Source organism: Anas platyrhynchos, chromosome 2 (assembly GCF_047663525.1).
Source record: "Anas platyrhynchos isolate ZD024472 breed Pekin duck chromosome 2, IASCAAS_PekinDuck_T2T, whole genome shotgun sequence".
Lineage (NCBI taxonomy): Eukaryota > Metazoa > Chordata > Aves > Anseriformes > Anatidae > Anas > Anas platyrhynchos.
In genome coordinates, this window is record NC_092588.1 from 36,285,095 (window position 1) to 36,305,661 (window position 20,567).

The following is a 20,567-nucleotide window of genomic DNA, read 5'->3' on the forward strand; positions in this document are numbered from 1 at the left end:
TCTGTGTGTGTGAGGAGAGGGCAAGGAAAGGGTTTCTGTGTTTCTGTGTTTCTGTGTTTCTGTGTACGTGCCTGTAGTGAGGCAAGCGCCTGAGGCGTGCGTAGAGGTGTGTTGGTGTTGTAGGGTAGTGTGTATGGAGGAGGAGTTGTGGCAGAGTGGTGCTGCTTAGTTGTGGAGGCGGGAGAGGTGTGTGAGGGGCGTGTGAAGGGCGTGTTGCCGGGCAGGTGTCTGTGATTCCTTCGATAGCTCAGCTGGTAGAGCGGAGGACTGTAGGCTCCCATGCACGGCCATCCTTAGGTCGCTGGTTCAACTCCGGCTCGAAGGAGTGCCCTTTTGGCTCTTGTCCAGGCCACGGGCTGGGTGACTGTGAGCAGACGGCTGCTCAGGGGCCGGCCGTGGGCTGGGGAATTAGCTCAAGTGGTAGAGCGCTCGCTTAGCATGTGAGAGGCAGCGGGATCGATGCCCGCATTCTCCAATGCTTTTCCGTCCCCTTGCCTGGTCATCAAGCCTGCAGCAGCAGGGACGCGTGTCATCCATACTGGGGGGCTCTGGAGAACCTGCGCAGCGTCTGGGCTGCTGCGCACAAGGACGGCATCCAGTCAGCCTGCGGGCCAAGGGCAGCACGGGCTGGAGCAGGAGGGAAGGGATTCTCCTGCGCCACTAATGGGGCACGCGATCGACGGCATCAGGAGAAGCACGACCTTGTGTAGGCCTCAGTGTGCGAGGAAGATGTTGAGCAAGTGCTGCAGGCTGAGGAGAAGGCCACCGTAGGGACTGCGGGACTTGGGAACACGTGCTCGCCGAGGACGCTTCGATGAACGGGGGCCTACCCAGAGCCTGGAGAAGAGTGGGCTTTGTGGGGAGGAAAGAAGCCCCCTTTCTCGACGTCACCTCTTGGGTCGTTGTCGATGCAGTAGGGCTCGTCCTTTTTGTCCGGCCATTGGCAGAAGAGCGCGGAAGAAGGAAGCCCTGTTGAAGCAGGAGGGGTGTCCCAGGGTGAAAGGGGGAAAGTGGCTTTTGCACTGAGGAGAGTCAGACAGCGGGTGAGGGTGGGCAGGGGCTCTGTGCGGTCCGCCTGCGTGAGTGGTCGTGAGGCGGAGGTGCTAAAGCCCTGCCACAGGCGGTATTACCGGCCGAAGGTGGGAGCTGTTGGAGGTAGCGGTTGCACTCTGCGCATGCTGAGGACAGAGTGTGTGTTGCCCTTGTGCGCAAGGCGAAGCCGTGAGGGGTTGTTTGGTGTGTTGCGGAAGTGTGGAGGAGGTTAGTGAGAAGATGGGTGATGGGTGTTGTTTTGTGAGCGTGTTGATGGGAGGTGAAGTGAGAGGAGGGCAGAAGGTTCAGGCGAGTGGTTTGAGGCGGTAGCATTCTGTTTGTCTGTGTGTGTGAGGAGAGGGCAAGGAAAGGGTTTCTGTGTTTCTGTGTTTCTGTGTTTCTGTGTTTCTGTGTACGTGCCTGTAGTGAGGCAAGCGCCTGAGGCGTGCGTAGAGGTGTGTTGGTGTTGTAGGGTAGTGTGTATGGAGGAGGAGTTGTGGCAGAGTGGTGCTGCTTAGTTGTGGAGGCGGGAGAGGTGTGTGAGGGGCGTGTGAAGGGCGTGTTGCCGGGCAGGTGTCTGTGATTCCTTCGATAGCTCAGCTGGTAGAGCGGAGGACTGTAGGCTCCCATGCACGGCCATCCTTAGGTCGCTGGTTCAACTCCGGCTCGAAGGAGTGCCCTTTTGGCTCTTGTCCAGGCCACGGGCTGGGTGACTGTGAGCAGACGGCTGCTCAGGGGCCGGCCGTGGGCTGGGGAATTAGCTCAAGTGGTAGAGCGCTCGCTTAGCATGTGAGAGGCAGCGGGATCGATGCCCGCATTCTCCAATGCTTTTCCGTCCCCTTGCCTGGTCATCAAGCCTGCAGCAGCAGGGACGCGTGTCATCCATACTGGGGGGCTCTGGAGAACCTGCGCAGCGTCTGGGCTGCTGCGCACAAGGACGGCATCCAGTCAGCCTGCGGGCCAAGGGCAGCACGGGCTGGAGCAGGAGGGAAGGGATTCTCCTGCGCCACTAATGGGGCACGCGATCGACGGCATCAGGAGAAGCACGACCTTGTGTAGGCCTCAGTGTGCGAGGAAGATGTTGAGCAAGTGCTGCAGGCTGAGGAGAAGGCCACCGTAGGGACTGCGGGACTTGGGAACACGTGCTCGCCGAGGACGCTTCGATGAACGGGGGCCTACCCAGAGCCTGGAGAAGAGTGGGCTTTGTGGGGAGGAAAGAAGCCCCCTTTCTCGACGTCACCTCTTGGGTCGTTGTCGATGCAGTAGGGCTCGTCCTTTTTGTCCGGCCATTGGCAGAAGAGCGCGGAAGAAGGAAGCCCTGTTGAAGCAGGAGGGGTGTCCCAGGGTGAAAGGGGGAAAGTGGCTTTTGCACTGAGGAGAGTCAGACAGCGGGTGAGGGTGGGCAGGGGCTCTGTGCGGTCCGCCTGCGTGAGTGGTCGTGAGGCGGAGGTGCTAAAGCCCTGCCACAGGCGGTATTACCGGCCGAAGGTGGGAGCTGTTGGAGGTAGCGGTTGCACTCTGCGCATGCTGAGGACAGAGTGTGTGTTGCCCTTGTGCGCAAGGCGAAGCCGTGAGGGGTTGTTTGGTGTGTTGCGGAAGTGTGGAGGAGGTTAGTGAGAAGATGGGTGATGGGTGTTGTTTTGTGAGCGTGTTGATGGGAGGTGAAGTGAGAGGAGGGCAGAAGGTTCAGGCGAGTGGTTTGAGGCGGTAGCATTCTGTTTGTCTGTGTGTGTGAGGAAAGGGTTTCTGTGTTTCTGTGTTTCTGTGTTTCTGTGTACGTGCCTGTAGTGAGGCAAGCGCCTGAGGCGTGCGTAGAGGTGTGTTGGTGTTGTAGGGTAGTGTGTATGGAGGAGGAGTTGTGGCAGAGTGGTGCTGCTTAGTTGTGGAGGCGGGAGAGGTGTGTGAGGGGCGTGTGAAGGGCGTGTTGCCGGGCAGGTGTCTGTGATTCCTTCGATAGCTCAGCTGGTAGAGCGGAGGACTGTAGGCTCCCATGCACGGCCATCCTTAGGTCGCTGGTTCAACTCCGGCTCGAAGGAGTGCCCTTTTGGCTCTTGTCCAGGCCACGGGCTGGGTGACTGTGAGCAGACGGCTGCTCAGGGGCCGGCCGTGGGCTGGGGAATTAGCTCAAGTGGTAGAGCGCTCGCTTAGCATGTGAGAGGCAGCGGGATCGATGCCCGCATTCTCCAATGCTTTTCCGTCCCCTTGCCTGGTCATCAAGCCTGCAGCAGCAGGGACGCGTGTCATCCATACTGGGGGGCTCTGGAGAACCTGCGCAGCGTCTGGGCTGCTGCGCACAAGGACGGCATCCAGTCAGCCTGCGGGCCAAGGGCAGCACGGGCTGGAGCAGGAGGGAAGGGATTCTCCTGCGCCACTAATGGGGCACGCGATCGACGGCATCAGGAGAAGCACGACCTTGTGTAGGCCTCAGTGTGCGAGGAAGATGTTGAGCAAGTGCTGCAGGCTGAGGAGAAGGCCACCGTAGGGACTGCGGGACTTGGGAACACGTGCTCGCCGAGGACGCTTCGATGAACGGGGGCCTACCCAGAGCCTGGAGAAGAGTGGGCTTTGTGGGGAGGAAAGAAGCCCCCTTTCTCGACGTCACCTCTTGGGTCGTTGTCGATGCAGTAGGGCTCGTCCTTTTTGTCCGGCCATTGGCAGAAGAGCGCGGAAGAAGGAAGCCCTGTTGAAGCAGGAGGGGTGTCCCAGGGTGAAAGGGGGAAAGTGGCTTTTGCACTGAGGAGAGTCAGACAGCGGGTGAGGGTGGGCAGGGGCTCTGTGCGGTCCGCCTGCGTGAGTGGTCGTGAGGCGGAGGTGCTAAAGCCCTGCCACAGGCGGTATTACCGGCCGAAGGTGGGAGCTGTTGGAGGTAGCGGTTGCACTCTGCGCATGCTGAGGACAGAGTGTGTGTTGCCCTTGTGCGCAAGGCGAAGCCGTGAGGGGTTGTTTGGTGTGTTGCGGAAGTGTGGAGGAGGTTAGTGAGAAGATGGGTGATGGGTGTTGTTTTGTGAGCGTGTTGATGGGAGGTGAAGTGAGAGGAGGGCAGAAGGTTCAGGCGAGTGGTTTGAGGCGGTAGCATTCTGTTTGTCTGTGTGTGTGAGGAGAGGGCAAGGAAAGGGTTTCTGTGTTTCTGTGTTTCTGTGTTTCTGTGTTTCTGTGTTTCTGTGTACGTGCCTGTAGTGAGGCAAGCGCCTGAGGCGTGCGTAGAGGTGTGTTGGTGTTGTAGGGTAGTGTGTATGGAGGAGGAGTTGTGGCAGAGTGGTGCTGCTTAGTTGTGGAGGCGGGAGAGGTGTGTGAGGGGCGTGTGAAGGGCGTGTTGCCGGGCAGGTGTCTGTGATTCCTTCGATAGCTCAGCTGGTAGAGCGGAGGACTGTAGGCTCCCATGCACGGCCATCCTTAGGTCGCTGGTTCAACTCCGGCTCGAAGGAGTGCCCTTTTGGCTCTTGTCCAGGCCACGGGCTGGGTGACTGTGAGCAGACGGCTGCTCAGGGGCCGGCCGTGGGCTGGGGAATTAGCTCAAGTGGTAGAGCGCTCGCTTAGCATGTGAGAGGCAGCGGGATCGATGCCCGCATTCTCCAATGCTTTTCCGTCCCCTTGCCTGGTCATCAAGCCTGCAGCAGCAGGGACGCGTGTCATCCATACTGGGGGGCTCTGGAGAACCTGCGCAGCGTCTGGGCTGCTGCGCACAAGGACGGCATCCAGTCAGCCTGCGGGCCAAGGGCAGCACGGGCTGGAGCAGGAGGGAAGGGATTCTCCTGCGCCACTAATGGGGCACGCGATCGACGGCATCAGGAGAAGCACGACCTTGTGTAGGCCTCAGTGTGCGAGGAAGATGTTGAGCAAGTGCTGCAGGCTGAGGAGAAGGCCACCGTAGGGACTGCGGGACTTGGGAACACGTGCTCGCCGAGGACGCTTCGATGAACGGGGGCCTACCCAGAGCCTGGAGAAGAGTGGGCTTTGTGGGGAGGAAAGAAGCCCCCTTTCTCGACGTCACCTCTTGGGTCGTTGTCGATGCAGTAGGGCTCGTCCTTTTTGTCCGGCCATTGGCAGAAGAGCGCGGAAGAAGGAAGCCCTGTTGAAGCAGGAGGGGTGTCCCAGGGTGAAAGGGGGAAAGTGGCTTTTGCACTGAGGAGAGTCAGACAGCGGGTGAGGGTGGGCAGGGGCTCTGTGCGGTCCGCCTGCGTGAGTGGTCGTGAGGCGGAGGTGCTAAAGCCCTGCCACAGGCGGTATTACCGGCCGAAGGTGGGAGCTGTTGGAGGTAGCGGTTGCACTCTGCGCATGCTGAGGACAGAGTGTGTGTTGCCCTTGTGCGCAAGGCGAAGCCGTGAGGGGTTGTTTGGTGTGTTGCGGAAGTGTGGAGGAGGTTAGTGAGAAGATGGGTGATGGGTGTTGTTTTGTGAGCGTGTTGATGGGAGGTGAAGTGAGAGGAGGGCAGAAGGTTCAGGCGAGTGGTTTGAGGCGGTAGCATTCTGTTTGTCTGTGTGTGTGAGGAGAGGGCAAGGAAAGGGTTTCTGTGTTTCTGTGTTTCTGTGTTTCTGTGTTTCTGTGTTTCTGTGTACGTGCCTGTAGTGAGGCAAGCGCCTGAGGCGTGCGTAGAGGTGTGTTGGTGTTGTAGGGTAGTGTGTATGGAGGAGGAGTTGTGGCAGAGTGGTGCTGCTTAGTTGTGGAGGCGGGAGAGGTGTGTGAGGGGCGTGTGAAGGGCGTGTTGCCGGGCAGGTGTCTGTGATTCCTTCGATAGCTCAGCTGGTAGAGCGGAGGACTGTAGGCTCCCATGCATGGCCATCCTTAGGTCGCTGGTTCAACTCCGGCTCGAAGGAGTGCCCTTTTGGCTCTTGTCCAGGCCACGGGCTGGGTGACTGTGAGCAGACGGCTGCTCAGGGGCCGGCCGTGGGCTGGGGAATTAGCTCAAGTGGTAGAGCGCTCGCTTAGCATGTGAGAGGCAGCGGGATCGATGCCCGCATTCTCCAATGCTTTTCCGTCCCCTTGCCTGGTCATCAAGCCTGCAGCAGCAGGGACGCGTGTCATCCATACTGGGGGGCTCTGGAGAACCTGCGCAGCGTCTGGGCTGCTGCGCACAAGGACGGCATCCAGTCAGCCTGCGGGCCAAGGGCAGCACGGGCTGGAGCAGGAGGGAAGGGATTCTCCTGCGCCACTAATGGGGCACGCGATCGACGGCATCAGGAGAAGCACGACCTTGTGTAGGCCTCAGTGTGCGAGGAAGATGTTGAGCAAGTGCTGCAGGCTGAGGAGAAGGCCACCGTAGGGACTGCGGGACTTGGGAACACGTGCTCGCCGAGGACGCTTCGATGAACGGGGGCCTACCCAGAGCCTGGAGAAGAGTGGGCTTTGTGGGGAGGAAAGAAGCCCCCTTTCTCGACGTCACCTCTTGGGTCGTTGTCGATGCAGTAGGGCTCGTCCTTTTTGTCCGGCCATTGGCAGAAGAGCGCGGAAGAAGGAAGCCCTGTTGAAGCAGGAGGGGTGTCCCAGGGTGAAAGGGGGAAAGTGGCTTTTGCACTGAGAAGAGTCAGACAGCGGGTGAGGGTGGGCAGGGGCTCTGTGCGGTCCGCCTGCGTGAGTGGTCGTGAGGCGGAGGTGCTAAAGCCCTGCCACAGGCGGTATTACCGGCCGAAGGTGGGAGCTGTTGGAGGTAGCGGTTGCACTCTGCGCATGCTGAGGACAGAGTGTGTGTTGCCCTTGTGCGCAAGGCGAAGCCGTGAGGGGTTGTTTGGTGTGTTGCGGAAGTGTGGAGGAGGTTAGTGAGAAGATGGGTGATGGGTGTTGTTTTGTGAGCGTGTTGATGGGAGGTGAAGTGAGAGGAGGGCAGAAGGTTCAGGCGAGTGGTTTGAGGCGGTAGCATTCTGTTTGTCTGTGTGTGTGAGGAGAGGGCAAGGAAAGGGTTTCTGTGTTTCTGTGTTTCTGTGTTTCTGTGTTTCTGTGTACGTGCCTGTAGTGAGGCAAGCGCCTGAGGCGTGCGTAGAGGTGTGTTGGTGTTGTAGGGTAGTGTGTATGGAGGAGGAGTTGTGGCAGAGTGGTGCTGCTTAGTTGTGGAGGCGGGAGAGGTGTGTGAGGGGCGTGTGAAGGGCGTGTTGCCGGGCAGGTGTCTGTGATTCCTTCGATAGCTCAGCTGGTAGAGCGGAGGACTGTAGGCTCCCATGCACGGCCATCCTTAGGTCGCTGGTTCAACTCCGGCTCGAAGGAGTGCCCTTTTGGCTCTTGTCCAGGCCACGGGCTGGGTGACTGTGAGCAGACGGCTGCTCAGGGGCCGGCCGTGGGCTGGGGAATTAGCTCAAGTGGTAGAGCGCTCGCTTAGCATGTGAGAGGCAGCGGGATCGATGCCCGCATTCTCCAATGCTTTTCCGTCCCCTTGCCTGGTCATCAAGCCTGCAGCAGCAGGGACGCGTGTCATCCATACTGGGGGGCTCTGGAGAACCTGCGCAGCGTCTGGGCTGCTGCGCACAAGGACGGCATCCAGTCAGCCTGCGGGCCAAGGGCAGCACGGGCTGGAGCAGGAGGGAAGGGATTCTCCTGCGCCACTAATGGGGCACGCGATCGACGGCATCAGGAGAAGCACGACCTTGTGTAGGCCTCAGTGTGCGAGGAAGATGTTGAGCAAGTGCTGCAGGCTGAGGAGAAGGCCACCGTAGGGACTGCGGGACTTGGGAACACGTGCTCGCCAAGGACGCTTCGATGAACGGGGGCCTACCCAGAGCCTGGAGAAGAGTGGGCTTTGTGGGGAGGAAAGAAGCCCCCTTTCTCGACGTCACCTCTTGGGTCGTTGTCGATGCAGTAGGGCTCGTCCTTTTTGTCCGGCCATTGGCAGAAGAGCGCGGAAGAAGGAAGCCCTGTTGAAGCAGGAGGGGTGTCCCAGGGTGAAAGGGGGAAAGTGGCTTTTGCACTGAGGAGAGTCAGACAGCGGGTGAGGGTGGGCAGGGGCTCTGTGCGGTCCGCCTGCGTGAGTGGTCGTGAGGCGGAGGTGCTAAAGCCCTGCCACAGGCGGTATTACCGGCCGAAGGTGGGAGCTGTTGGAGGTAGCGGTTGCACTCTGCGCATGCTGAGGACAGAGTGTGTGTTGCCCTTGTGCGCAAGGCGAAGCCGTGAGGGGTTGTTTGGTGTGTTGCGGAAGTGTGGAGGAGGTTAGTGAGAAGATGGGTGATGGGTGTTGTTTTGTGAGCGTGTTGATGGGAGGTGAAGTGAGAGGAGGGCAGAAGGTTCAGGCGAGTGGTTTGAGGCGGTAGCATTCTGTTTGTCTGTGTGTGTGAGGAGAGGGCAAGGAAAGGGTTTCTGTGTTTCTGTGTTTCTGTGTTTCTGTGTTTCTGTGTACGTGCCTGTAGTGAGGCAAGCGCCTGAGGCGTGCGTAGAGGTGTGTTGGTGTTGTAGGGTAGTGTGTATGGAGGAGGAGTTGTGGCAGAGTGGTGCTGCTTAGTTGTGGAGGCGGGAGAGGTGTGTGAGGGGCGTGTGAAGGGCGTGTTGCCGGGCAGGTGTCTGTGATTCCTTCGATAGCTCAGCTGGTAGAGCGGAGGACTGTAGGCTCCCATGCACGGCCATCCTTAGGTCGCTGGTTCAACTCCGGCTCGAAGGAGTGCCCTTTTGGCTCTTGTCCAGGCCACGGGCTGGGTGACTGTGAGCAGACGGCTGCTCAGGGGCCGGCCGTGGGCTGGGGAATTAGCTCAAGTGGTAGAGCGCTCGCTTAGCATGTGAGAGGCAGCGGGATCGATGCCCGCATTCTCCAATGCTTTTCCGTCCCCTTGCCTGGTCATCAAGCCTGCAGCAGCAGGGACGCGTGTCATCCATACTGGGGGGCTCTGGAGAACCTGCGCAGCGTCTGGGCTGCTGCGCACAAGGACGGCATCCAGTCAGCCTGCGGGCCAAGGGCAGCACGGGCTGGAGCAGGAGGGAAGGGATTCTCCTGCGCCACTAATGGGGCACGCGATCGACGGCATCAGGAGAAGCACGACCTTGTGTAGGCCTCAGTGTGCGAGGAAGATGTTGAGCAAGTGCTGCAGGCTGAGGAGAAGGCCACCGTAGGGACTGCGGGACTTGGGAACACGTGCTCGCCGAGGACGCTTCGATGAACGGGGGCCTACCCAGAGCCTGGAGAAGAGTGGGCTTTGTGGGGAGGAAAGAAGCCCCCTTTCTCGACGTCACCTCTTGGGTCGTTGTCGATGCAGTAGGGCTCGTCCTTTTTGTCCGGCCATTGGCAGAAGAGCGCGGAAGAAGGAAGCCCTGTTGAAGCAGGAGGGGTGTCCCAGGGTGAAAGGGGGAAAGTGGCTTTTGCACTGAGGAGAGTCAGACAGCGGGTGAGGGTGGGCAGGGGCTCTGTGCGGTCCGCCTGCGTGAGTGGTCGTGAGGCGGAGGTGCTAAAGCCCTGCCACAGGCGGTATTACCGGCCGAAGGTGGGAGCTGTTGGAGGTAGCGGTTGCACTCTGCGCATGCTGAGGACAGAGTGTGTGTTGCCCTTGTGCGCAAGGCGAAGCCGTGAGGGGTTGTTTGGTGTGTTGCGGAAGTGTGGAGGAGGTTAGTGAGAAGATGGGTGATGGGTGTTGTTTTGTGAGCGTGTTGATGGGAGGTGAAGTGAGAGGAGGGCAGAAGGTTCAGGCGAGTGGTTTGAGGCGGTAGCATTCTGTTTGTCTGTGTGTGTGAGGAGAGGGCAAGGAAAGGGTTTCTGTGTTTCTGTGTTTCTGTGTTTCTGTGTTTCTGTGTACGTGCCTGTAGTGAGGCAAGCGCCTGAGGCGTGCGTAGAGGTGTGTTGGTGTTGTAGGGTAGTGTGTATGGAGGAGGAGTTGTGGCAGAGTGGTGCTGCTTAGTTGTGGAGGCGGGAGAGGTGTGTGAGGGGCGTGTGAAGGGCGTGTTGCCGGGCAGGTGTCTGTGATTCCTTCGATAGCTCAGCTGGTAGAGCGGAGGACTGTAGGCTCCCATGCACGGCCATCCTTAGGTCGCTGGTTCAACTCCGGCTCGAAGGAGTGCCCTTTTGGCTCTTGTCCAGGCCACGGGCTGGGTGACTGTGAGCAGACGGCTGCTCAGGGGCCGGCCGTGGGCTGGGGAATTAGCTCAAGTGGTAGAGCGCTCGCTTAGCATGTGAGAGGCAGCGGGATCGATGCCCGCATTCTCCAATGCTTTTCCGTCCCCTTGCCTGGTCATCAAGCCTGCAGCAGCAGGGACGCGTGTCATCCATACTGGGGGGCTCTGGAGAACCTGCGCAGCGTCTGGGCTGCTGCGCACAAGGACGGCATCCAGTCAGCCTGCGGGCCAAGGGCAGCACGGGCTGGAGCAGGAGGGAAGGGATTCTCCTGCGCCACTAATGGGGCACGCGATCGACGGCATCAGGAGAAGCACGACCTTGTGTAGGCCTCAGTGTGCGAGGAAGATGTTGAGCAAGTGCTGCAGGCTGAGGAGAAGGCCACCGTAGGGACTGCGGGACTTGGGAACACGTGCTCGCCGAGGACGCTTCGATGAACGGGGGCCTACCCAGAGCCTGGAGAAGAGTGGGCTTTGTGGGGAGGAAAGAAGCCCCCTTTCTCGACGTCACCTCTTGGGTCGTTGTCGATGCAGTAGGGCTCGTCCTTTTTGTCCGGCCATTGGCAGAAGAGCGCGGAAGAAGGAAGCCCTGTTGAAGCAGGAGGGGTGTCCCAGGGTGAAAGGGGGAAAGTGGCTTTTGCACTGAGGAGAGTCAGACAGCGGGTGAGGGTGGGCAGGGGCTCTGTGCGGTCCGCCTGCGTGAGTGGTCGTGAGGCGGAGGTGCTAAAGCCCTGCCACAGGCGGTATTACCGGCCGAAGGTGGGAGCTGTTGGAGGTAGCGGTTGCACTCTGCGCATGCTGAGGACAGAGTGTGTGTTGCCCTTGTGCGCAAGGCGAAGCCGTGAGGGGTTGTTTGGTGTGTTGCGGAAGTGTGGAGGAGGTTAGTGAGAAGATGGGTGATGGGTGTTGTTTTGTGAGCGTGTTGATGGGAGGTGAAGTGAGAGGAGGGCAGAAGGTTCAGGCGAGTGGTTTGAGGCGGTAGCATTCTGTTTGTCTGTGTGTGTGAGGAGAGGGCAAGGAAAGGGTTTCTGTGTTTCTGTGTTTCTGTGTTTCTGTGTTTCTGTGTTTCTGTGTACGTGCCTGTAGTGAGGCAAGCGCCTGAGGCGTGCGTAGAGGTGTGTTGGTGTTGTAGGGTAGTGTGTATGGAGGAGGAGTTGTGGCAGAGTGGTGCTGCTTAGTTGTGGAGGCGGGAGAGGTGTGTGAGGGGCGTGTGAAGGGCGTGTTGCCGGGCAGGTGTCTGTGATTCCTTCGATAGCTCAGCTGGTAGAGCGGAGGACTGTAGGCTCCCATGCACGGCCATCCTTAGGTCGCTGGTTCAACTCCGGCTCGAAGGAGTGCCCTTTTGGCTCTTGTCCAGGCCACGGGCTGGGTGACTGTGAGCAGACGGCTGCTCAGGGGCCGGCCGTGGGCTGGGGAATTAGCTCAAGTGGTAGAGCGCTCGCTTAGCATGTGAGAGGCAGCGGGATCGATGCCCGCATTCTCCAATGCTTTTCCGTCCCCTTGCCTGGTCATCAAGCCTGCAGCAGCAGGGACGCGTGTCATCCATACTGGGGGGCTCTGGAGAACCTGCGCAGCGTCTGGGCTGCTGCGCACAAGGACGGCATCCAGTCAGCCTGCGGGCCAAGGGCAGCACGGGCTGGAGCAGGAGGGAAGGGATTCTCCTGCGCCACTAATGGGGCACGCGATCGACGGCATCAGGAGAAGCACGACCTTGTGTAGGCCTCAGTGTGCGAGGAAGATGTTGAGCAAGTGCTGCAGGCTGAGGAGAAGGCCACCGTAGGGACTGCGGGACTTGGGAACACGTGCTCGCCAAGGACGCTTCGATGAACGGGGGCCTACCCAGAGCCTGGAGAAGAGTGGGCTTTGTGGGGAGGAAAGAAGCCCCCTTTCTCGACGTCACCTCTTGGGTCGTTGTCGATGCAGTAGGGCTCGTCCTTTTTGTCCGGCCATTGGCAGAAGAGCGCGGAAGAAGGAAGCCCTGTTGAAGCAGGAGGGGTGTCCCAGGGTGAAAGGGGGAAAGTGGCTTTTGCACTGAGGAGAGTCAGACAGCGGGTGAGGGTGGGCAGGGGCTCTGTGCGGTCCGCCTGCGTGAGTGGTCGTGAGGCGGAGGTGCTAAAGCCCTGCCACAGGCGGTATTACCGGCCGAAGGTGGGAGCTGTTGGAGGTAGCGGTTGCACTCTGCGCATGCTGAGGACAGAGTGTGTGTTGCCCTTGTGCGCAAGGCGAAGCCGTGAGGGGTTGTTTGGTGTGTTGCGGAAGTGTGGAGGAGGTTAGTGAGAAGATGGGTGATGGGTGTTGTTTTGTGAGCGTGTTGATGGGAGGTGAAGTGAGAGGAGGGCAGAAGGTTCAGGCGAGTGGTTTGAGGCGGTAGCATTCTGTTTGTCTGTGTGTGTGAGGAGAGGGCAAGGAAAGGGTTTCTGTGTTTCTGTGTTTCTGTGTTTCTGTGTTTCTGTGTTTCTGTGTTTCTGTGTACGTGCCTGTAGTGAGGCAAGCGCCTGAGGCGTGCGTAGAGGTGTGTTGGTGTTGTAGGGTAGTGTGTATGGAGGAGGAGTTGTGGCAGAGTGGTGCTGCTTAGTTGTGGAGGCGGGAGAGGTGTGTGAGGGGCGTGTGAAGGGCGTGTTGCCGGGCAGGTGTCTGTGATTCCTTCGATAGCTCAGCTGGTAGAGCGGAGGACTGTAGGCTCCCATGCACGGCCATCCTTAGGTCGCTGGTTCAACTCCGGCTCGAAGGAGTGCCCTTTTGGCTCTTGTCCAGGCCACGGGCTGGGTGACTGTGAGCAGACGGCTGCTCAGGGGCCGGCCGTGGGCTGGGGAATTAGCTCAAGTGGTAGAGCGCTCGCTTAGCATGTGAGAGGCAGCGGGATCGATGCCCGCATTCTCCAATGCTTTTCCGTCCCCTTGCCTGGTCATCAAGCCTGCAGCAGCAGGGACGCGTGTCATCCATACTGGGGGGCTCTGGAGAACCTGCGCAGCGTCTGGGCTGCTGCGCACAAGGACGGCATCCAGTCAGCCTGCGGGCCAAGGGCAGCACGGGCTGGAGCAGGAGGGAAGGGATTCTCCTGCGCCACTAATGGGGCACGCGATCGACGGCATCAGGAGAAGCACGACCTTGTGTAGGCCTCAGTGTGCGAGGAAGATGTTGAGCAAGTGCTGCAGGCTGAGGAGAAGGCCACCGTAGGGACTGCGGGACTTGGGAACACGTGCTCGCCGAGGACGCTTCGATGAACGGGGGCCTACCCAGAGCCTGGAGAAGAGTGGGCTTTGTGGGGAGGAAAGAAGCCCCCTTTCTCGACGTCACCTCTTGGGTCGTTGTCGATGCAGTAGGGCTCGTCCTTTTTGTCCGGCCATTGGCAGAAGAGCGCGGAAGAAGGAAGCCCTGTTGAAGCAGGAGGGGTGTCCCAGGGTGAAAGGGGGAAAGTGGCTTTTGCACTGAGGAGAGTCAGACAGCGGGTGAGGGTGGGCAGGGGCTCTGTGCGGTCCGCCTGCGTGAGTGGTCGTGAGGCGGAGGTGCTAAAGCCCTGCCACAGGCGGTATTACCGGCCGAAGGTGGGAGCTGTTGGAGGTAGCGGTTGCACTCTGCGCATGCTGAGGACAGAGTGTGTGTTGCCCTTGTGCGCAAGGCGAAGCCGTGAGGGGTTGTTTGGTGTGTTGCGGAAGTGTGGAGGAGGTTAGTGAGAAGATGGGTGATGGGTGTTGTTTTGTGAGCGTGTTGATGGGAGGTGAAGTGAGAGGAGGGCAGAAGGTTCAGGCGAGTGGTTTGAGGCGGTAGCATTCTGTTTGTCTGTGTGTGTGAGGAGAGGGCAAGGAAAGGGTTTCTGTGTTTCTGTGTTTCTGTGTTTCTGTGTACGTGCCTGTAGTGAGGCAAGCGCCTGAGGCGTGCGTAGAGGTGTGTTGGTGTTGTAGGGTAGTGTGTATGGAGGAGGAGTTGTGGCAGAGTGGTGCTGCTTAGTTGTGGAGGCGGGAGAGGTGTGTGAGGGGCGTGTGAAGGGCGTGTTGCCGGGCAGGTGTCTGTGATTCCTTCGATAGCTCAGCTGGTAGAGCGGAGGACTGTAGGCTCCCATGCACGGCCATCCTTAGGTCGCTGGTTCAACTCCGGCTCGAAGGAGTGCCCTTTTGGCTCTTGTCCAGGCCACGGGCTGGGTGACTGTGAGCAGACGGCTGCTCAGGGGCCGGCCGTGGGCTGGGGAATTAGCTCAAGTGGTAGAGCGCTCGCTTAGCATGTGAGAGGCAGCGGGATCGATGCCCGCATTCTCCAATGCTTTTCCGTCCCCTTGCCTGGTCATCAAGCCTGCAGCAGCAGGGACGCGTGTCATCCATACTGGGGGGCTCTGGAGAACCTGCGCAGCGTCTGGGCTGCTGCGCACAAGGACGGCATCCAGTCAGCCTGCGGGCCAAGGGCAGCACGGGCTGGAGCAGGAGGGAAGGGATTCTCCTGCGCCACTAATGGGGCACGCGATCGACGGCATCAGGAGAAGCACGACCTTGTGTAGGCCTCAGTGTGCGAGGAAGATGTTGAGCAAGTGCTGCAGGCTGAGGAGAAGGCCACCGTAGGGACTGCGGGACTTGGGAACACGTGCTCGCCGAGGACGCTTCGATGAACGGGGGCCTACCCAGAGCCTGGAGAAGAGTGGGCTTTGTGGGGAGGAAAGAAGCCCCCTTTCTCGACGTCACCTCTTGGGTCGTTGTCGATGCAGTAGGGCTCGTCCTTTTTGTCCGGCCATTGGCAGAAGAGCGCGGAAGAAGGAAGCCCTGTTGAAGCAGGAGGGGTGTCCCAGGGTGAAAGGGGGAAAGTGGCTTTTGCACTGAGGAGAGTCAGACAGCGGGTGAGGGTGGGCAGGGGCTCTGTGCGGTCCGCCTGCGTGAGTGGTCGTGAGGCGGAGGTGCTAAAGCCCTGCCACAGGCGGTATTACCGGCCGAAGGTGGGAGCTGTTGGAGGTAGCGGTTGCACTCTGCGCATGCTGAGGACAGAGTGTGTGTTGCCCTTGTGCGCAAGGCGAAGCCGTGAGGGGTTGTTTGGTGTGTTGCGGAAGTGTGGAGGAGGTTAGTGAGAAGATGGGTGATGGGTGTTGTTTTGTGAGCGTGTTGATGGGAGGTGAAGTGAGAGGAGGGCAGAAGGTTCAGGCGAGTGGTTTGAGGCGGTAGCATTCTGTTTGTCTGTGTGTGTGAGGAGAGGGCAAGGAAAGGGTTTCTGTGTTTCTGTGTTTCTGTGTTTCTGTGTACGTGCCTGTAGTGAGGCAAGCGCCTGAGGCGTGCGTAGAGGTGTGTTGGTGTTGTAGGGTAGTGTGTATGGAGGAGGAGTTGTGGCAGAGTGGTGCTGCTTAGTTGTGGAGGCGGGAGAGGTGTGTGAGGGGCGTGTGAAGGGCGTGTTGCCGGGCAGGTGTCTGTGATTCCTTCGATAGCTCAGCTGGTAGAGCGGAGGACTGTAGGCTCCCATGCACGGCCATTCTTAGGTCGCTGGTTCAACTCCGGCTCGAAGGAGTGCCCTTTTGGCTCTTGTCCAGGCCACGGGCTGGGTGACTGTGAGCAGACGGCTGCTCAGGGGCCGGCCGTGGGCTGGGGAATTAGCTCAAGTGGTAGAGCGCTCGCTTAGCATGTGAGAGGCAGCGGGATCGATGCCCGCATTCTCCAATGCTTTTCCGTCCCCTTGCCTGGTCATCAAGCCTGCAGCAGCAGGGACGCGTGTCATCCATACTGGGGGGCTCTGGAGAACCTGCGCAGCGTCTGGGCTGCTGCGCACAAGGACGGCATCCAGTCAGCCTGCGGGCCAAGGGCAGCACGGGCTGGAGCAGGAGGGAAGGGATTCTCCTGCGCCACTAATGGGGCACGCGATCGACGGCATCAGGAGAAGCACGACCTTGTGTAGGCCTCAGTGTGCGAGGAAGATGTTGAGCAAGTGCTGCAGGCTGAGGAGAAGGCCACCGTAGGGACTGCGGGACTTGGGAACACGTGCTCGCCGAGGACGCTTCGATGAACGGGGGCCTACCCAGAGCCTGGAGAAGAGTGGGCTTTGTGGGGAGGAAAGAAGCCCCCTTTCTCGACGTCACCTCTTGGGTCGTTGTCGATGCAGTAGGGCTCGTCCTTTTTGTCCGGCCATTGGCAGAAGAGCGCGGAAGAAGGAAGCCCTGTTGAAGCAGGAGGGGTGTCCCAGGGTGAAAGGGGGAAAGTGGCTTTTGCACTGAGGAGAGTCAGACAGCGGGTGAGGGTGGGCAGGGGCTCTGTGCGGTCCGCCTGCGTGAGTGGTCGTGAGGCGGAGGTGCTAAAGCCCTGCCACAGGCGGTATTACCGGCCGAAGGTGGGAGCTGTTGGAGGTAGCGGTTGCACTCTGCGCATGCTGAGGACAGAGTGTGTGTTGCCCTTGTGCGCAAGGCGAAGCCGTGAGGGGTTGTTTGGTGTGTTGCGGAAGTGTGGAGGAGGTTAGTGAGAAGATGGGTGATGGGTGTTGTTTTGTGAGCGTGTTGATGGGAGGTGAAGTGAGAGGAGGGCAGAAGGTTCAGGCGAGTGGTTTGAGGCGGTAGCATTCTGTTTGTCTGTGTGTGTGAGGAGAGGGCAAGGAAAGGGTTTCTGTGTTTCTGTGTTTCTGTGTTTCTGTGTTTCTGTGTTTCTGTGTACGTGCCTGTAGTGAGGCAAGCGCCTGAGGCGTGCGTAGAGGTGTGTTGGTGTTGTAGGGTAGTGTGTATGGAGGAGGAGTTGTGGCAGAGTGGTGCTGCTTAGTTGTGGAGGCGGGAGAGGTGTGTGAGGGGCGTGTGAAGGGCGTGTTGCCGGGCAGGTGTCTGTGATTCCTTCGATAGCTCAGCTGGTAGAGCGGAGGACTGTAGGCTCCCATGCACGGCCATCCTTAGGTCGCTGGTTCAACTCCGGCTCGAAGGAGTGCCCTTTTGGCTCTTGTCCAGGCCACGGGCTGGGTGACTGTGAGCAGACGGCTGCTCAGGGGCCGGCCGTGGGCTGGGGAATTAGCTCAAGTGGTAGAGCGCTCGCTTAGCATGTGAGAGGCAGCGGGATCGATGCCCGCATTCTCCAATGCTTTTCCGTCCCCTTGCCTGGTCATCAAGCCTGCAGCAGCAGGGACGCGTGTCATCCATACTGGGGGGCTCTGGAGAACCTGCGCAGCGTCTGGGCTGCTGCGCACAAGGACGGCATCCAGTCAGCCTGCGGGCCAAGGGCAGCACGGGCTGGAGCAGGAGGGAAGGGATTCTCCTGCGCCACTAATGGGGCACGCGATCGACGGCATCAGGAGAAGCACGACCTTGTGTAGGCCTCAGTGTGCGAGGAAGATGTTGAGCAAGTGCTGCAGGCTGAGGAGAAGGCCACCGTAGGGACTGCGGGACTTGGGAACACGTGCTCGCCGAGGACGCTTCGATGAACGGGGGCCTACCCAGAGCCTGGAGAAGAGTGGGCTTTGTGGGGAGGAAAGAAGCCCCCTTTCTCGACGTCACCTCTTGGGTCGTTGTCGATGCAGTAGGGCTCGTCCTTTTTGTCCGGCCATTGGCAGAAGAGCGCGGAAGAAGGAAGCCCTGTTGAAGCAGGAGGGGTGTCCCAGGGTGAAAGGGGGAAAGTGGCTTTTGCACTGAGGAGAGTCAGACAGCGGGTGAGGGTGGGCAGGGGCTCTGTGCGGTCCGCCTGCGTGAGTGGTCGTGAGGCGGAGGTGCTAAAGCCCTGCCACAGGCGGTATTACCGGCCGAAGGTGGGAGCTGTTGGAGGTAGCGGTTGCACTCTGCGCATGCTGAGGACAGAGTGTGTGTTGCCCTTGTGCGCAAGGCGAAGCCGTGAGGGGTTGTTTGGTGTGTTGCGGAAGTGTGGAGGAGGTTAGTGAGAAGATGGGTGATGGGTGTTGTTTTGTGAGCGTGTTGATGGGAGGTGAAGTGAGAGGAGGGCAGAAGGTTCAGGCGAGTGGTTTGAGGAGGTAGCATTCTGTTTGTCTGTGTGTGTGAGGAGAGGGCAAGGAAAGGGTTTCTGTGTTTCTGTGTTTCTGTGTTTCTGTGTTTCTGTGTTTCTGTGTACGTGCCTGTAGTGAGGCAAGCGCCTGAGGCGTGCGTAGAGGTGTGTTGGTGTTGTAGGGTAGTGTGTATGGAGGAGGAGTTGTGGCAGAGTGGTGCTGCTTAGTTGTGGAGGCGGGAGAGGTGTGTGAGGGGCGTGTGAAGGGCGTGTTGCCGGGCAGGTGTCTGTGATTCCTTCGATAGCTCAGCTGGTAGAGCGGAGGACTGTAGGCTCCCATGCACGGCCATCCTTAGGTCGCTGGTTCAACTCCGGCTCGAAGGAGTGCCCTTTTGGCTCTTGTCCAGGCCACGGGCTGGGTGACTGTGAGCAGACGGCTGCTCAGGGGCCGGCCGTGGGCTGGGGAATTAGCTCAAGTGGTAGAGCGCTCGCTTAGCATGTGAGAGGCAGCGGGATCGATGCCCGCATTCTCCAATGCTTTTCCGTCCCCTTGCCTGGTCATCAAGCCTGCAGCAGCAGGGACGCGTGTCATCCATACTGGGGGGCTCTGGAGAACCTGCGCAGCGTCTGGGCTGCTGCGCACAAGGACGGCATCCAGTCAGCCTGCGGGCCAAGGGCAGCACGGGCTGGAGCAGGAGGGAAGGGATTCTCCTGCGCCACTAATGGGGCACGCGATCGACGGCATCAGGAGAAGCACGACCTTGTGTAGGCCTCAGTGTGCGAGGAAGATGTTGAGCAAGTGCTGCAGGCTGAGGAGAAGGCCACCGTAGGGACTGCGGGACTTGGGAACACGTGCTCGCCGAGGACGCTTCGATGAACGGGGGCCTACCCAGAGCCTGGAGAAGAGTGGGCTTTGTGGGGAGGAAAGAAGCCCCCTTTCTCGACGTCACCTCTTGGGTCGTTGTCGATGCAGTAGGGCTCGTCCTTTTTGTCCGGCCATTGGCAGAAGAGCGCGGAAGAAGGAAGCCCTGTTGAAGCAGGAGGGGTGTCCCAGGGTGAAAGGGGGAAAGTGGCTTTTGCACTGAGGAGAGTCAGACAGCGGGTGAGGGTGGGCAGGGGCTCTGTGCGGTCCGCCTGCGTGAGTGGTCGTGAGGCGGAGGTGCTAAAGCCCTGCCACAGGCGGTATTACCGGCCGAAGGTGGGAGCTGTTGGAGGTAGCGGTTGCACTCTGCGCATGCTGAGGACAGAGTGTGTGTTGCCCTTGTGCGCAAGGCGAAGCCGTGAGGGGTTGTTTGGTGTGTTGCGGAAGTGTGGAGGAGGTTAGTGAGAAGATGGGTGATGGGTGTTGTTTTGTGAGCGTGTTGATGGGAGGTGAAGTGAGAGGAGGGCAGAAGGTTCAGGCGAGTGGTTTGAGGAGGTAGCATTCTGTTTGTCTGTGTGTGTGAGGAGAGGGCAAGGAAAGGGTTTCTGTGTTTCTGTGTTTCTGTGTTTCTGTGTTTTTGTGTACGTGCCTGTAGTGAGGCAAGCGCCTGAGGCGTGCGTAGAGGTGTGTTGGTGTTGTAGGGTAGTGTGTATGGAGGAGGAGTTGTGGCAGAGTGGTGCTGCTTAGTTGTGGAGGCGGGAGAGGTGTGTGAGGGGCGTGTGAAGGGCGTGTTGCCGGGCAGGTGTCTGTGATTCCTTCGATAGCTCAGCTGGTAGAGCGGAGGACTGTAGGCTCCCATGCACGGCCATCCTTAGGTCGCTGGTTCAACTCCGGCTCGAAGGAGTGCCCTTTTGGCTCTTGTCCAGGCCACGGGTTGGGTGACTGTGAGCAGACGGCTGCTCAGGGGCCGGCCATGGGCTGGGGAATTAGCTCAAGTGGTAGAGCGCTCGCTTAGCATGTGAGAGGCAGCGGGATCGATGCCCGCATTCTCCAATGCTTTTCCGTCCCCTTGCCTGGTCATCAAGCCTGCAGCAGCGGGGATGCGTGTCATCCGTACTGGGGGGCTCTGGAGAACCTGCGCAGCGTCTGGGCTGCTGCGCACAAGGACGGCATCCAGTCAGCCTGCGGGCCAAGGGCAGCACGGGCTGGAGCAGGAGGGAAGGGATTCTCCTGCGCCACTAATGGGGCACGCGATCGACGGCATCAAGAGAAGCACGACCTTGTGTAGGCCTCAGTGTGTGAGGAAGATGTTGAGCAAGTGCTGCAGGCTGAGGAGAAGGCCACCGTAGGGACTGTGGGACTTGGGAACAAGTGCTCGCCGAGGACGCTTCGATGAACGGGGGCCTACCCAGAGCCTGGAGAAGAGTGGGCTTTGTGGGGAGGAAAGAAGCCCCCTTTCTCGACGTCACCTCTTGGGTCGTTGTCGATGCAGTAGGGCTCGTCCTTTTTGTCCGGCCATTGGCAGAAGAGCGCGGAAGAAGGAAGCCCTGTTGAAGCAGGAGGGGTGTCCCAGGGTGAAAGGGGGAAAGTGGCTTTTGCACTGAGGAGAGTCAGACAGCGGGTGAGGGTGGGCAGGGGCTCTGTGCGGTCCGCCTGCGTGAGTGGTCGTGAGGCGGAGGTGCTAAAGCCCTGCCACAGGCGGTATTACCGGCCGAAGGTGGGAGCTGTTGGAGGTAGCGGTTGCACTCTGCGCATGCTGAGGACAGAGTGTGTGTTGCCCTTGTGCGCAA

The 20,567-nt window shown here is 59.7% G+C and overlaps 1 protein-coding gene and 23 non-coding genes across 24 annotated transcripts in view; 23 read left to right on the forward strand and 1 right to left on the reverse strand.

Annotated features, from left to right (window-relative positions):
- DNAJC5B (DnaJ heat shock protein family (Hsp40) member C5 beta) overlaps positions 1-20,567 on the reverse strand; it is a 42,698-nt gene that overhangs the window by 17,659 nt on the left and 4,472 nt on the right. The window lies entirely within an intron of this gene.
- TRNAY-GUA (transfer RNA tyrosine (anticodon GUA)) lies at positions 1,618-1,706 on the forward strand. Its single transcript is given in 2 exon segments — positions 1,618-1,654; positions 1,671-1,706. It is a non-coding gene; the product is annotated as a tRNA-Tyr (tRNA).
- TRNAY-GUA (transfer RNA tyrosine (anticodon GUA)) lies at positions 2,980-3,068 on the forward strand. The gene is given in 2 exon segments: positions 2,980-3,016; positions 3,033-3,068. It is a non-coding gene; the product is annotated as a tRNA-Tyr (tRNA).
- Positions 4,369-4,457, forward strand: TRNAY-GUA (transfer RNA tyrosine (anticodon GUA)). The gene is given in 2 exon segments: positions 4,369-4,405; positions 4,422-4,457. It is a non-coding gene; the product is annotated as a tRNA-Tyr (tRNA).
- Positions 5,758-5,846, forward strand: TRNAY-GUA (transfer RNA tyrosine (anticodon GUA)). The gene is given in 2 exon segments: positions 5,758-5,794; positions 5,811-5,846. It is a non-coding gene; the product is annotated as a tRNA-Tyr (tRNA).
- On the forward strand, positions 7,139-7,227 carry TRNAY-GUA (transfer RNA tyrosine (anticodon GUA)). Its single transcript is given in 2 exon segments — positions 7,139-7,175; positions 7,192-7,227. It is a non-coding gene; the product is annotated as a tRNA-Tyr (tRNA).
- Positions 7,305-7,377, forward strand: TRNAA-AGC (transfer RNA alanine (anticodon AGC)). Its single transcript has one exon. It is a non-coding gene; the product is annotated as a tRNA-Ala (tRNA).
- On the forward strand, positions 8,520-8,608 carry TRNAY-GUA (transfer RNA tyrosine (anticodon GUA)). The gene is given in 2 exon segments: positions 8,520-8,556; positions 8,573-8,608. It is a non-coding gene; the product is annotated as a tRNA-Tyr (tRNA).
- TRNAA-AGC (transfer RNA alanine (anticodon AGC)) lies at positions 8,686-8,758 on the forward strand. Its single transcript has one exon. It is a non-coding gene; the product is annotated as a tRNA-Ala (tRNA).
- On the forward strand, positions 9,901-9,989 carry TRNAY-GUA (transfer RNA tyrosine (anticodon GUA)). The gene is given in 2 exon segments: positions 9,901-9,937; positions 9,954-9,989. It is a non-coding gene; the product is annotated as a tRNA-Tyr (tRNA).
- Positions 10,067-10,139, forward strand: TRNAA-AGC (transfer RNA alanine (anticodon AGC)). The gene has a single exon. It is a non-coding gene; the product is annotated as a tRNA-Ala (tRNA).
- Positions 11,290-11,378, forward strand: TRNAY-GUA (transfer RNA tyrosine (anticodon GUA)). The gene is given in 2 exon segments: positions 11,290-11,326; positions 11,343-11,378. It is a non-coding gene; the product is annotated as a tRNA-Tyr (tRNA).
- On the forward strand, positions 11,456-11,528 carry TRNAA-AGC (transfer RNA alanine (anticodon AGC)). The gene has a single exon. It is a non-coding gene; the product is annotated as a tRNA-Ala (tRNA).
- TRNAY-GUA (transfer RNA tyrosine (anticodon GUA)) lies at positions 12,687-12,775 on the forward strand. The gene is given in 2 exon segments: positions 12,687-12,723; positions 12,740-12,775. It is a non-coding gene; the product is annotated as a tRNA-Tyr (tRNA).
- TRNAA-AGC (transfer RNA alanine (anticodon AGC)) lies at positions 12,853-12,925 on the forward strand. The gene has a single exon. It is a non-coding gene; the product is annotated as a tRNA-Ala (tRNA).
- On the forward strand, positions 14,060-14,148 carry TRNAY-GUA (transfer RNA tyrosine (anticodon GUA)). Its single transcript is given in 2 exon segments — positions 14,060-14,096; positions 14,113-14,148. It is a non-coding gene; the product is annotated as a tRNA-Tyr (tRNA).
- Positions 14,226-14,298, forward strand: TRNAA-AGC (transfer RNA alanine (anticodon AGC)). Its single transcript has one exon. It is a non-coding gene; the product is annotated as a tRNA-Ala (tRNA).
- Positions 15,599-15,671, forward strand: TRNAA-AGC (transfer RNA alanine (anticodon AGC)). Its single transcript has one exon. It is a non-coding gene; the product is annotated as a tRNA-Ala (tRNA).
- TRNAY-GUA (transfer RNA tyrosine (anticodon GUA)) lies at positions 16,822-16,910 on the forward strand. Its single transcript is given in 2 exon segments — positions 16,822-16,858; positions 16,875-16,910. It is a non-coding gene; the product is annotated as a tRNA-Tyr (tRNA).
- Positions 16,988-17,060, forward strand: TRNAA-AGC (transfer RNA alanine (anticodon AGC)). The gene has a single exon. It is a non-coding gene; the product is annotated as a tRNA-Ala (tRNA).
- TRNAY-GUA (transfer RNA tyrosine (anticodon GUA)) lies at positions 18,211-18,299 on the forward strand. Its single transcript is given in 2 exon segments — positions 18,211-18,247; positions 18,264-18,299. It is a non-coding gene; the product is annotated as a tRNA-Tyr (tRNA).
- On the forward strand, positions 18,377-18,449 carry TRNAA-AGC (transfer RNA alanine (anticodon AGC)). Its single transcript has one exon. It is a non-coding gene; the product is annotated as a tRNA-Ala (tRNA).
- Positions 19,592-19,680, forward strand: TRNAY-GUA (transfer RNA tyrosine (anticodon GUA)). Its single transcript is given in 2 exon segments — positions 19,592-19,628; positions 19,645-19,680. It is a non-coding gene; the product is annotated as a tRNA-Tyr (tRNA).
- TRNAA-AGC (transfer RNA alanine (anticodon AGC)) lies at positions 19,758-19,830 on the forward strand. Its single transcript has one exon. It is a non-coding gene; the product is annotated as a tRNA-Ala (tRNA).